This window comes from Syngnathus floridae, unplaced genomic scaffold (genome assembly GCF_059516105.1).
Source record: "Syngnathus floridae isolate MCC-2025c unplaced genomic scaffold, RoL_Sflo_1.0 HiC_scaffold_58, whole genome shotgun sequence".
NCBI classification, from domain to species: domain Eukaryota; kingdom Metazoa; phylum Chordata; class Actinopteri; order Syngnathiformes; family Syngnathidae; genus Syngnathus; species Syngnathus floridae.
Genome location: NW_028284087.1, coordinates 225,533 through 239,419, shown reverse-complemented (window position 1 = coordinate 239,419; position 13,887 = coordinate 225,533). Strand labels below are relative to the sequence as shown.

The following is a 13,887-nucleotide window of genomic DNA, read 5'->3' as shown; positions in this document are numbered from 1 at the left end:
GAAGCCCTGGGGCCGGCCACGTCCACCGCCTTCAGCTGCAGACTCAGGCTGCCGAGCAACAGATCGCTGCCCTGAGGGATTCCCAAAGGGCGGGCCTAAACTACCCTGGAAGTGGGGTCAACGCCGCTACTAGCAATCCTCTTTATTGCGTAAGCCACCTCATCACACACTTGCAGTACGCATGACTTAGTTCGTTGCTGGAGGAAGGTAGCACAAAAACAGTTTTGAACTTTGAACGAGTGCTTGTGTGTGTGTGTTGCGGGGCGTTTTCAGTCTCAGGAGGATCGGGACACGCGACGGTTTCATCTGAAAATCGCTGAGCTCAGCGCAGTCATCAGGAAACTGGAGGATCGAAACGCCCTGCTTTCTGAAGAGCGCAATGAACTGGTAATTTATTGACGGCACGCTTGAAGGTTTGCGCTACGTTTGATGCGCGCCATCCAGCGAGGCACCCATTGCGCTTGCTTATTAGTTGAGCGGCGCGGCGAGTCGGTTGCCTGGTAGATGTCTTTTATTGGGAGCCAAAGCCACGATTCCGTTCAAACCGATGCAAAAGGAATGGATACGTTCTGGCCCGCGTGTTGTGCGTCTTTCACATCCCGCACTTCATGCTTGCAGCTAAAGCGACTGAGAGAAACAGAAAGCCAGTTTCTGCCACTCCTGTACAAAAACAAACGCCTGAGCAGGAAGAATGAAGAACTCTCGCTGGTGCTGTGTCGCCTTGAAAACAAAGTGCGCTTTGTCACCCAGGAGAACGAGGAGATGGCAAGCTTGGTAAGTCGACGCGGACAACGGCGGCGTGCCAACAGAGTCCACTGCATTTGTGTTCCACAGAGAAGGCCTAGTTCGCTCAATGACCTGGACCGCGGTTGCGGCCAGCAGGACGGTGAAATGGAGTTCCTTCAAGTTGTGGAGCAGCGGCACATCATCGACGACTTGTCCAAGGTCTTCAGGCAGGCGACTCGGTGCACGTACGGCAGCGCCGCGCTCGCTCGCTGTCGCCAGGAAACCTTTTCCGTCCAAAGCTTGGCCGGCGGCCGCCATCCAAAAAATTGGCCCCTTAAATTCCGACCTTTCAAGCAGGAGCATTGTGCGCACGCGTTTGAACACGCTTTAGACTTGTTTTGCCGTTTTCAGCAGCTCAAAGCTCCCGTTTTGTCAGCGCCTTTGCCACTCGCTGTGCGCTGAAAACGACGGACTTGCCCGGCCGCTCAGCCCGTCAACCATGAGCCGCGAGCGCGACGTCATTGTCCGTAGGCAGCTAGTGGCAAAATGCACCCTGTTAGAGTTGCGCTCGCTCCAACTTATTTTGCAAGAACCACACGGGAGACAAGTAAGTTCTTTTGGACACCTGCAGGTGGAGAGTCCATCCGTTGTACGAATGAAGTCTGACTCTCGGCTCCTGCACGAGCATTTTAATTAAGAGAAACAGGGTGGGTGTAAGAGTGGATTGAATAGAGGAAGCCCTTGACCTCTAGTCAAAACATAGCAAGGGGTGTTTTACAACTTTGTGTAGGAAGGGATAAGCGATAGGGATAAATAGGGGATAAATAATATTATTTATTACAGGTCGCAGTCAAAGTCAAAGCAACACAATGATACGATAAAGATAATCTGGAAAACCCTGACACACCCTGTAGTTGTCACTTTTGGAAAAGACGAGCGTCCCTCCAATCATCGCCGGTGACGTGTTTTTCAGGCTCTGGAGACAGGAGCTCATGTCAGAAATGTCATTGTGAGTCGCGTTTGTTTCTGCGCCGGAGCCGTTCGTTCCCTTTGCATCCAAAGAATCTCAAAGGCGGATTATTTGTGTCGACAGGAGAGAGATTTGCTGCTACGATACCGACGTCGAGAATCTCTGAGGAGGAACAAAGCGTGAGGTCCTGCAAGGTGAGTCTGTTTGTTTGCGGCTGCTTGGTGTTGCGCAAGATGAAATGGCCTTTTTCTCGCTATCGTTCCTCTCGTCGATTCATCGTGAGGTGTCGCTTCAGTTTGTTCAGAGAGATGTTTGCTTCCGCGCCCGCAGGTCATCGAAACATTTTACGGCTACGACGAAGACGTGTTGGTGGACTCGGACGGATCGTCCTTGTCTTTTCACACCGACAGAACCCCCGACACGGAACCCGAAGAGGTAGCCCGCCATTTCTGCCAGCGTATTGGCACCAAACATTCCTCTTCAGCCTGGAATCGGACTCGTCTTTGCGTCGCGGGTGCTTTGTCGCCGGTCTGACTGATTCTGGTACTAGTGCTGTGTTGCATTGGTGTGTGCATGAAGAGGCGGAGCTTCGCTACCGCCAGCTGACGCAAGAATATCAAGCGCTGCAACGAGCCTACGCTCTGCTAGCCCAGACCAGCGAAGGGGACTACGACGCCGAGAAGGAGATCAAGGTGGCGCCCCTTCCCGCAACCCCCGGCCGGGTCGCAGCCTCCCCGTTCTCACCCAGCCTCGGGTGTTCTCTGGTCTGAAAGGAGGAGGAGGAGCCTCCCTCCTCCTCCTTTCAGACCAGAGAAAAGCTGATGGTAGAAATGGGTCACTATCAAAGCAGAGTAGCAGATCTGGAGTCAGCGCTGAAGCAACAAGGACAGGTAAGCTCATCAATGAGCACACCTTTTTCTCAGACAAAATAGCTACATTCTTCAGTCACTCATCCGTCTGGCATTACTGGACCAACCCCCCCCCCCCCACCCCGAACGTGGCTGGGAAAATGCGGAGAAAAGCAAATGTCATTTTCCAGTCAACCAAAGAATTTGTGGATGAAAATGACACAACATTCCAAAGCTGTCCACGCGTTTGTCTCTTCTAGAATGTCAAGTGGGTGGAGGAGAAGCAGCTGCTGCGTCAGAGCAATCAGCAGTTGGCCGAAAAGGTGACGGAAAGAAAGGCGCTGGGCGGAGTCGCTTGGCGTCACACCTGTCGGGAAGCCCCGCAGATGAGGTCTGACTGTCTTTTCAGGTCAGGCGGATGGAGGCGGAAGAAGCGCGTCTGAAAGAGCACATCCAGGATATCCGAGACCAAAACGAACTGCTTGAGTTCCGCATCCTGGAGCTGGAGGTGGGAAGACTCGCACAAGCGTGTTGAGGCCAGAGATGTGACGGACGGACGGACGGACGGACGGATGCATGCCTCTGCCTTTCAGGAGAGGGAGTGGCGCTCCCCCGTCTTGAAGTTTCTGCAAGTCCGTTTCCCAGACGGCCTCAGCCCTTTGCAGATCTACTGCGAGGCCGAGGGCGTGAGCGTACGTAAGGCGTCCCTCGCAACCCTAACCTTAACCCGAGGTCCCAGAACACCTTACATTGCTCCTTGCGCCTTTCCCCCGGACATCGTCATCAGTGATCTGATGAAGAAGCTGGACATCCTGGGCTATAACGCCGTAAGTGTATGTCGAACTCCTTATGTTCGCACTCCACGAGACTCGGCGGCTCAAATGTGACTTTTGGAAGGCTTTGCGCTGAAAGAAGCTTGTTGACGCTGTGCCTTTGGGCTCTTGCAGAATCTCACCAACGAGGAGCAGGTGGTCGTGATTCACGCCAGGACCCTTCTCACCCTAGCCGAGAAGGTAACGCGCACGTCCACGCACGCTCTCGCATTCTGCTTATGTGACAGCAGCCTTTCCTCAGTGGTTAGAATACATCAAAGTGACCAAGTCAGCACTTCAACAGAAGATGTTGGACATTGAAAGTGAGAAGGTAGACAGACACGCGACATCAGCCAAGGGGAACTCCGGCAATGTGCCCCAACAATTCTGACCTTGAGCTGTGCTAGGATATGTTCTGCAAGCAGAAGGGCTACCTGGATGAAGAGTTGGACTTCAGGAAGTGTTCCATGGACCAGGCTCATAAGGTAAGCCGCCCTCAAATCTCCCGCCGGACCACTGATGGACGAGGATTGCGGCCCAGAGGATCCTGGAGCTGGAGGCCATGTTGTACGAGGCGCTACCGCAGCGGGACTGCCCCGCCACGGACGGCGAAAAAGCCAGCCACGCTGGCGTGAATGACGTGCTGACGGCGGATCAGAGAGAAGAGCTTAGGAGCGCCGTGGACCAATGGAAGCGAGCCCTGATGTGCGAGTTGAGGGAGCGCGACGCTTGCATCCTCCAAGAGAGAATGGATCTGCTGCACAGCGCGCAACAGGTAAGGGCCCAAAGCCAGCCCGGCACTTACTTGCACGCTTACTGGCTTTTGAATGCCACTTTCCATTTGTCCGTCCTAGAGGAACAAAGAGCTGAAAGAATTCATCGAAGCTCAGAAGAGACAAATCAAACAATTGGAGGAGAAGTTTCTGTTTCTCTTTCTATTCTTCTCCTTGGCCTTCATTCTGTGGCCCTAACACCAGCTGGTGAGTGAGCTCCAGCGGCACCGCACTCGACACCTCCGATACACTGCCAGCCGGTCTCAGACGTTGGCAGACGCTCCGATGCCAACGTATACCCCCCGCCACGGTGACAGAGGCACCGCGTCACACCGGCGCTCATCCAATCAGAAGGCAGGAAAAGCAAATTCACATGCAGGGCACTTTTGAACCAGAAGAGAGCGCCACAAAAAACGGTTGTTGCCCCAAACGCGCACTAAAAAGGGTCAGAATAACAAGAGTCCCACTGGCCAGCCGGGGCCACCCGTCCAGCTGTTTCTTCAGGGGGGAAAAAATTTGGAGTCACCGGTGAGTACATTTTGCATTTAGCTCTGATTTTCTGCTTCTGTCTTCAAGTGTGTGGCATCCTGCGATCAAAGATTCAGCCAACCCCAAAGCGGTTGACCTCAACGTCCCACCACCATGCCTACCAGAGCAGGTGACGTGATGCTTTGGACATCCTTCCGTCTCAGATGCCCAAAAGTACTCTTTGCCACATCTGCGGCAATACGGTGTCTTTTCAAAGGTGCAAATAAATCCAGCGTGGGCGGAACACGCACGTCTTCGGTTTTTCCCGCTTTGTTTGTGTGACAGTTGTTGTGAAAATTTTATACAAATAAAGTTGTATAGTACAGGTTTGGCCAAGCCGCAACTCCCGAACCGCATGCGGCTCTTTTATGTTCATATCAACATTTGTGTGTGTGTGTGTGTGTGGGGGGGGGGGGGTTGTGCGTGTTGGCTTCACTTGAGTTCAATTTGGTATTTTGGTCAAAAGCGCATGTGGTGAAATTCCACAAAGTAGGATGGGCAAACACATTTCTTTAAACTATGAGTGTCAATTGGGCTCTCGAAATGGCAGGGAAAAGATGCACAGCAAAACGAAAATACGTAGATGAACACAGGACGTTTTAATCAGAGTGGGAAAGTTTCTATTTTTTGTTGAACGTGATGGCAAACCATTCTGCCTGATATGTCAGACCTCAGCGCATTTCAAAGATTCAAATCTTCAGCGCCATGCACTTCAGCTCACTCCATGCTAACATTGATCAGGCGTCGAACCCGCATCATCATGCTTAAGAGGTGGCCATGCTAACCAGTGCGCCATTATGTCAACGCATAATAACTAAGTCTACTGGTCAAAACAGCGGTTACTATATGACGTCGCTACGTCGTGGTCACGTGACGCAGACAAGACGTCAATGGACGTGGGCAGAGTTAACTTGTTTAAAAGGGAGTAGGCAGAAGAAATATTTAATTTATTTAAATCTATTTTGAGTGCACACCATTATGCCAATGCATAACAACTGTAAATCTACTAAACAAAACAGCGGTTGCTATATGACATCTGCCACGTCGTGGTCACGTGACATACGTGACGTCGATGGGCGTAACTTTCGCCGGAATTCAAATCCGCGGGGAGAGTTAACTTGTTTAAAAGAGAGTGGGCAGAAGAATTATTTAATTTATTTAAATCTATTTGGTGTGTGCGCCATTATGTCAATGCATAACAACTGTAAGTCTACTAAACAAAACAGCGGTTGCTATATGACGTCTGCCACGTCGTGGTCACGTGACGCGGACGTGACGTCGACGCCTACTTTACATCCCACCGATCACAGGACCCCTCGGCTGCATAACCGTGCACCCTTCCCAACCAATCGGATTTGCTATACGCGAAAACGACGCCAATGGAAAGAGCTTCCGCCCAAATTTAAATCCGTGGGCGTGGCTCGCAGCAGGAAGTAGGAAAATGGCGGCGATGTTGACAAAGACACGGCGGATGGTAACATACGACTAACAAGAGAAATATTTTTATTTTCTGCTTGCAACTGGACCGTCCAGAGCGTACACGGTAAGTACAACTCATCGTTTTTAAAAAGAAGTACTTTTGTTGCCCTGAAAAGCGAGTGAGCGTGGCGTTTGTGGGGGACGTCGAATTTCGACGATTCTTTCTGGTCAACGGTTGTAAATGATTGTGTTGATTAAAAAAGAAAACTTGATGTAACTCTACTTTTAACTGCCGTTTCAGATAGATTTGGAATTGCATCACATCCAATTTTGCCTAGAGCGTACACGGTAAGTAACACTCGTTGTGTTTAAGGAGATTTACGTTTGTAATAGCAGAAGTGTAGCCGCGTTGCGTTGTACGTGTGAATGTTGGTCCGGGCGAAATGTTAATGTTTAATTTCATTCCTTTAGGTTCCACGGTGTTTGTTGGCTGCAAGTTTTCCACTGCAAGAAGAGGCTCATATCATTGACCAGGAGCGAGCTACAATGGTGAGTAGCCATAACATTTATGTTAAACACTTCCTATTTCATGGCTAACAGTACTTGATTTAACAAATAACCATAAATAAATACAGTGTGGGCACTGAAGTTAACATATGTGATTATACTGCCTAATCTGTCACCGAGTAGATTGTTGCAAAGTAATATAAGATCCAAAGTTGTAATTCAGAATAGTTTTCAAAAGAAGGCCATTAGAATTATATACAAGTCTGATTACCCTGAACAAGCTATTAATTAAATCACAAATTCTTCAATTCAAAGATTTGGTAGATTATCAGACAAATAATGTCTAACAGTAATTGATTTAACACATCACGATAAGTAGATTGAGTGTGGGCACTCTCAAGTTAACATATGTGATTATACTGCCTAATCTGTTACAGAGTATGTTGTTGCCAAGTAATGTAGAATAGATCCAAAGTAGTAATCCAGAATAGTTTTGAAGAGGCCATTAGAATGATAAACAAATCTGATTACCTTGAACATAATAACAAGCTAAGTGTTTAATATGTCCTATGAAGTCAAAATTGGGCACCATCATGTGGTGAAATTTGGAATTGCATCACATCCAATTTTGCCTGGGAACAAACAGATTAAATAAATCTTAGTTTTGAATAAGCCACTCCTTCTCAAACAAGTAAACTCTGCCCATTTCGCGCAGTAGATGTTCTGTTAATATCTAGTATTTATACAAAGTCATAATTTAAATTGCTTTCAACCTTCATTCATCGGTTCAACCAACATTACTCGCTCTTATTACCAACTTGTATTGATTTAACTAAGCGTTTAATACTTCCTATCAGGTCTCAAGGCAAGATTTGGCAAAATACAATTTCAGCAAATCCAATTTTGCCAGGGAACAAAAATAGATTAAATAAACTAAATAAGTCTTCTTCCCATTAAATAAATCAGAAAAGTCTGTCTTGTAACCAGTCCTCTTCAAACAAGTAAAGTCTGCCCATTTTGTGCCGTAGATTTTGTGTCTATGCCTAGTATTTAAACAAAATCATAATTTAAACGACTTCTTTCCTTCATTCACTTTGGAAATTTGGAATTGCAGCAAATCGAATTTTGCCAGGGAACAAAAATAGATCAATTAAACTAAATAAGTCTTCTTCCCATTAAATAAATTAAAAAAGTCTGTCTTGTAACCAGTCCTTTTCAAACAAGTAAAGTCTGCCCATTTTGTGCCGTCGATTTTGTGTTAATGCCTAGTATTTATACAAAATCATAATTTAAAGGACTTCATTCCTTCATTCACTTTGGAAATTTGGAATTGCAGCACATCAAATTTTGCCTGGGAAGAAAAGTAGATTAAATAAATTTAATAAGTCTTACTACTTCCCATTAAATAAATTAAATACGTCTTACTTGTTCCCACTCCTTTTCAAAAAAGTAGTTTAAAACGAGGTCCCTTCACTCAACCTTTAACCCTATTTATTCACCTTCTAGGCTAAGTGTTAAAGGCTAAGTGTTAAAGGCTAAGTGTTAAAGGCTAAGTGTTAGAGGCTAAGTGCCAGAGGCTAGGCGCCAGAGGCGAGTTTTTGTGGGCTGAAGTTTTAGTGGGGTTAGTGTGAATACAATCCAAAAGAATACAACAGAATACAATACAATAGAATATAATACATAGATTAAATTATATAGCTCTTACTACTTCCCATTAAATAAATTAAATACGTCTTACTTGTTCCCAATCCTTTTCAAAAAAGTAGTTTAAAACGAGGGCCCTTCACTCAACCTTTAACCTCAACCCCGCACGTCACATTGTGTTGTATCTGTGAATGTTGGTTGTGGCCAAATGATAGTTTTCTTTCATTCGTTTAGGTTCCACGGTGTTTGTTGGCTATGTTTTCCACTGTCAGAAGGATGAAAATACAAAGTACAACGCTTGGACGTGGGCGAAGGCGTCACCGGTGAGTCCTTCCTTCCTATTTATTTACCTTCTAGATGCTAGAGGCTAAGTGTTAGAGGCTAAGTGTTAGAGGCTAAGTGTTAAACACAATAAGAACAACACAACGATACTGCACTGAACAACACGATACCGCACTGAGAAACACGATACCGCACTGAACAACACGATACCGCACTGAACAACACCATGCCGCACTGAACACCATGCCACACTGAACAACACCATCCCGCACTGAACAACACCATGCCGCACTAAACAACACCATGCCGCACTGAACAACACCATGCCTCACTGAACGACACCATGCCGCACTGAAAGACACCATGCCGCACTGAACGACACCATGCCGCACTGAAAGACACCATCCCGCACTGAACACCATGCCGCACTGAACAACACCATCCTGCACTGAACAACACCATCCCGCACTGAACAACACCATGCCGCACTGAACAACATTATGCCGCACTGAACATTATGCCGCACTGAACAACACCATGCCGCACTGAACAACACCATGCCGCACTGAACAACACCATGCCGCACTGAACAACACCATGCCGCACTGAACAACACCATGCCGCACTGAACAACACCATGCCGCACTGAACAACATTATGCCGCACTGAACAACACCATGCCGCACTGAACAACACCATCCTGCACTGAACAACACCATTCCGCATTGAACACCATGCCGCACTGAACAACACCATCCCGCACTGAACAACACCATCCCGCACTGAACAACACCATGCCGCACTGAACAACATTATGCCGCACTGAACAACATTATGCCGCACTGAACAACACCATGCCGCACTGAACAACACCATGCCGCACTGAACAACACCATGCCGCACTGAACAACATTATAACGCACTGAACAACACCATCCCGCACTGAACAACACCATGCCGCACTAAACAACATTATGCCGCACTGAACAACATTATGCCGAAATGAACAACACCATGCCGCACTGAACAACACCATGCCGCACTGAACAACACCATGCCGCACTGAACAACACGATCCCGCATTGAACACCATCCCGCACTGAACAACACCATGCCGCACTGAACAACACCATGCCGCACTGAACAACACCATGCCGCACTGAACAACACCATGCCGCACTGAACAACACCATTCCGCACTGAACAACACCATGCCGCACTGAACAACATTATGCTGCACTGAACAACACCATGCCGCACTGAACAACACCATGCCGCACTGAACAACACCATGCCGCACTGAACAACACCATGCCGCACTGAACAACACCATCCCGAACTGAACAACACCATGCCGCATTGAACAACACCATGCCGCACTGAACAACACCATCCTGCACTGAACAACACCATCCCGCACTGAACAACACCATGCCGCACTGAACAACACCATGCCGCACTGAACAACACCATTCCGCACTGAACAACACCATGCCGCACTGAACAACACCATCCTGCACTGAACAACACCATCCCGCACTGAACAACACCATGCCGCATTGAACAACACCATCCTGCACTGAACAACACAGTCCTGCACTGAACAACACCATGCCGCACTGAACAACACCATGCCGCACTGAACAACACCATGCCGCACTGAACAACACCATGCCGCACTGAACAACATTATGCCGCACTGAACAACATTATGTCGCACTGAACAACACCATGCCGCACTGAACAACACCATGCCGCACTGAACAACATTATGCCGCACTGAAAAACACCATGCCGCACTGAACAACACCATCCCGCACTGAACAACACCATGCCGCATTGAACAACACCATGCCGCACTGAACAACACCATGCTGCACTGAACAACATTATGCTGCACTGAACAACACGATCCTGCATTGAACAACACCATGCCGCACTGAACAACACCATCCTGCACTGAACACCATCCCGCACTGAACAACACCATCCCGCATTGAACAACACCATCCTGCACTGAACAACACCATCCTGCACTGAACAACATTATGCTGCACTGAACAACACGATCCTGCATTGAACAACACCATGCCGCACTGAACAACACCATTCCGCACTGAACAACACTATGCCGCACTGAACAACACCATCCTGCACTGAACAACACCATCCCGCACTGAACAACACCAGGCCGCATTGAACAACACCATCCTGCACTGAACAACACCATCCTGCACTGAACAACACCATGCCGCACTGAACAACACCATGCCGCACTGAACAACACCATGCCGCACTGAACAACACCATGCCGCACTGAACAACATTATGCCGCACTGAACATTATGTCGCACTGAACAACACCATGCCGCACTGAACAACACCATGCCGCACTGAACAACATTATGCCGCACTGAAAAACACCATGCCGCACTGAACAACACCATCCCGCACTGAACAACACCATGCCGCATTGAACAACACCATGCCGCACTGAACAACACCATCCTGCACTGAACAACACCATCCTGCACTGAACAACACCATGCCGCACTGAACAACACCATGCCGCACTGAACAACACCATGCCGCACTGAACAACACCATGCCGCACTGAACAACATTATGCCGCACTGAACAACATTATGTCGCACTGAACAACACCATGCCGCACTGAACAACACCATGCCGCACTGAACAACATTATGCCGCACTGAAAAACACCATGCCGCACTGAACAACACCATCCCGCACTGAACAACACCATGCCGCATTGAACAACACCATGCCGCACTGAACAACACCATGCTGCACTGAACAACATTATGCTGCACTGAACAACACGATCCTGCATTGAACAACACCATGCCGCACTGAACAACACCATCCTGCACTGAACAACACCATCCCGCACTGAACAACACCATCCCGCATTGAACAACACCATCCTGCACTGAACAACACCATGCTGCACTGAACAACATTATGCTGCACTGAACAACACGATCCTGCATTGAACAACACCATGCCGCACTGAACAACACCATCCTGCACTGAACAACACCATCCCGCACTGAACAACACCATCCCGCATTGAACAACACCATCCTGCACTGAACAACACCATGCCGCACTGAACAACACCATGCCGCACTGAACAACACCATTCCGCACTGAACAACACTATGCCGCACTGAACAACACCATCCTGCACTGAACAACACCATCCCGCACTGAACAACACCATGCCGCATTGAACAACACCATCCTGCACTGAACAACACCATCCTGCACTGAACAACACCATGCCGCACTGAACAACACCATGCCGCACTGAACAACACCATGCCGCACTGAACAACACCATGCCGCACTGAACAACATTATGCCGCACTGAACAACATTATGTCGCACTGAACAACACCATGCCGCACTGAACAACACCATGCCGCACTGAACAACATTATGCCGCACTGAAAAACACCATGCCGCACTGAACAACACCATCCCGCACTGAACAACACCATGCCGCATTGAACAACACCATGCCGCACTGAACAACACCATGCTGCACTGAACAACATTATGCTGCACTGAACAACACGATCCTGCATTGAACAACACCATGCCGCACTGAACAACACCATCCTGCACTGAACAACACCATCCTGCACTGAACAACACCACCCCGCACTGAACAACACGATCCCGCATTGAACAACACCATCCCGCACTGAACAACACCATGCCGCACTGAACAACACCATTCCGCACTGAACAACACCATGCCGCACTGAACAACACCATGCCGCACTGAACAACACCATGCCGCACTGAACAACACCATGCCGCACTGAACAACATTATGCCGCACTGAACAACACCATGCCGCATTGAACAACACCATGCCGCACTGAACAACACCATGCCGCATTGAACAACACCATGCCGCACTGAACAACACCATCCTGCACTGAACAACACCATGCCGCACTGAACAACACGATGCCGCACTGAACAACACGATCCCGCATTGAACAACACCATCCTGCACTGAACAACACCATGCCGCACTGAACAACACCATGCCGCACTGAACAACACCATTCCGCACTGAACAACACCATGCCGCACTGAACAACACCATCCTGCACTGAACAACACCATCCCGCACTGAACAACACCATGCCGCATTGAACAACACCATGCCGCACTGAACAACACCATCCTGCACTGAACAACACCATGCCGCACTGAACAACACCATGCCGCACTGAACAACACCATGCCGCACTGAACAACATTATGCCGCACTGAACAACATTATGCCGCACTAAACAACATTATGCCGCACTAAACAACACCATGCCGCACTGAACAACACCATGCTGCACTGAACAACATTATGCCGCACTGAACAACATTATGCCGCACTGAAAAACACGATCCCGCATTGAACAACACCATCCCGCAGTGAACAACACCATGCCGCATTGAACAACACCATGCCGCACTGAACAACACCATGCTGCACTGAACAACATTATGCTGCACTGAACAACACCATGCCGCACTGAACAACACCATGCCGCACTGAACAACACCATCCTGCACTGAACAACACCTTTCCACACTGAACAACACCATGCCGCACTGAACAACATTATGCCGCACTGAACAACACCATGCCGCACTGAACAACACCATGCCGCACTGAACAACACCATGCCGCACTGAACAACACCATGCCGCAATGAACAACACCATCCCGCACTGAACAACACCATGCCGCATTGAACAACACCATGCCGCACTGAACAACACCATCCCGCACTGAACAACACCACCCCGCACTGAACAACACGATCCCGCATTGAACAACACCATCCCGGACTGAACAACACCATGCCGCACTGAACAACACCATTCCGCACTGAACAACACCATGCCGCACTGAACAACACCATGCCGCACTGAACAACACCATGCCGCACTGAACAACACCATGCCGCACTGAACAACATTATGCCGCACTGAACAACACCATGCCGCACTGAACAAACCCATCCCGCACTGAACAACACCATGCCGCATTGAACAACACCATGCCGCACTGAACAACACCATCCTGCACTGAACAACACCATCCCGCACTGAACAACACCATGCCGCACTGAACAACATTATGGCGCACTGAACAACATTATGCCGCACTGAACAACACCATGCCGCACTGAACAACACCATGCCGCACTGAACAACACCATGCCGCACTGAACAACATTATGCCGCACTGAACAACATTATGCCGCACTGAACAACACCATGCCGCACTGAACAACACCATGCCGCACTGAACAACACCATGCCGCACTGAA

At 48.8% G+C, this 13,887-nt stretch overlaps 1 long non-coding RNA gene across 1 annotated transcript; it reads left to right on the top strand.

Annotated features, from left to right (window-relative positions):
• The first annotated feature begins 3,929 nt into the window (after positions 1-3,929).
• On the top strand, positions 3,930-5,008 carry LOC148378204 (uncharacterized). The gene is made up of 3 exons (XR_015856098.1): positions 3,930-4,131; positions 4,211-4,336; positions 4,706-5,008. It is a non-coding gene; the product is annotated as an uncharacterized LOC148378204 (long non-coding RNA).
• Positions 5,009-13,887: the final 8,879 nt, after the last annotated feature.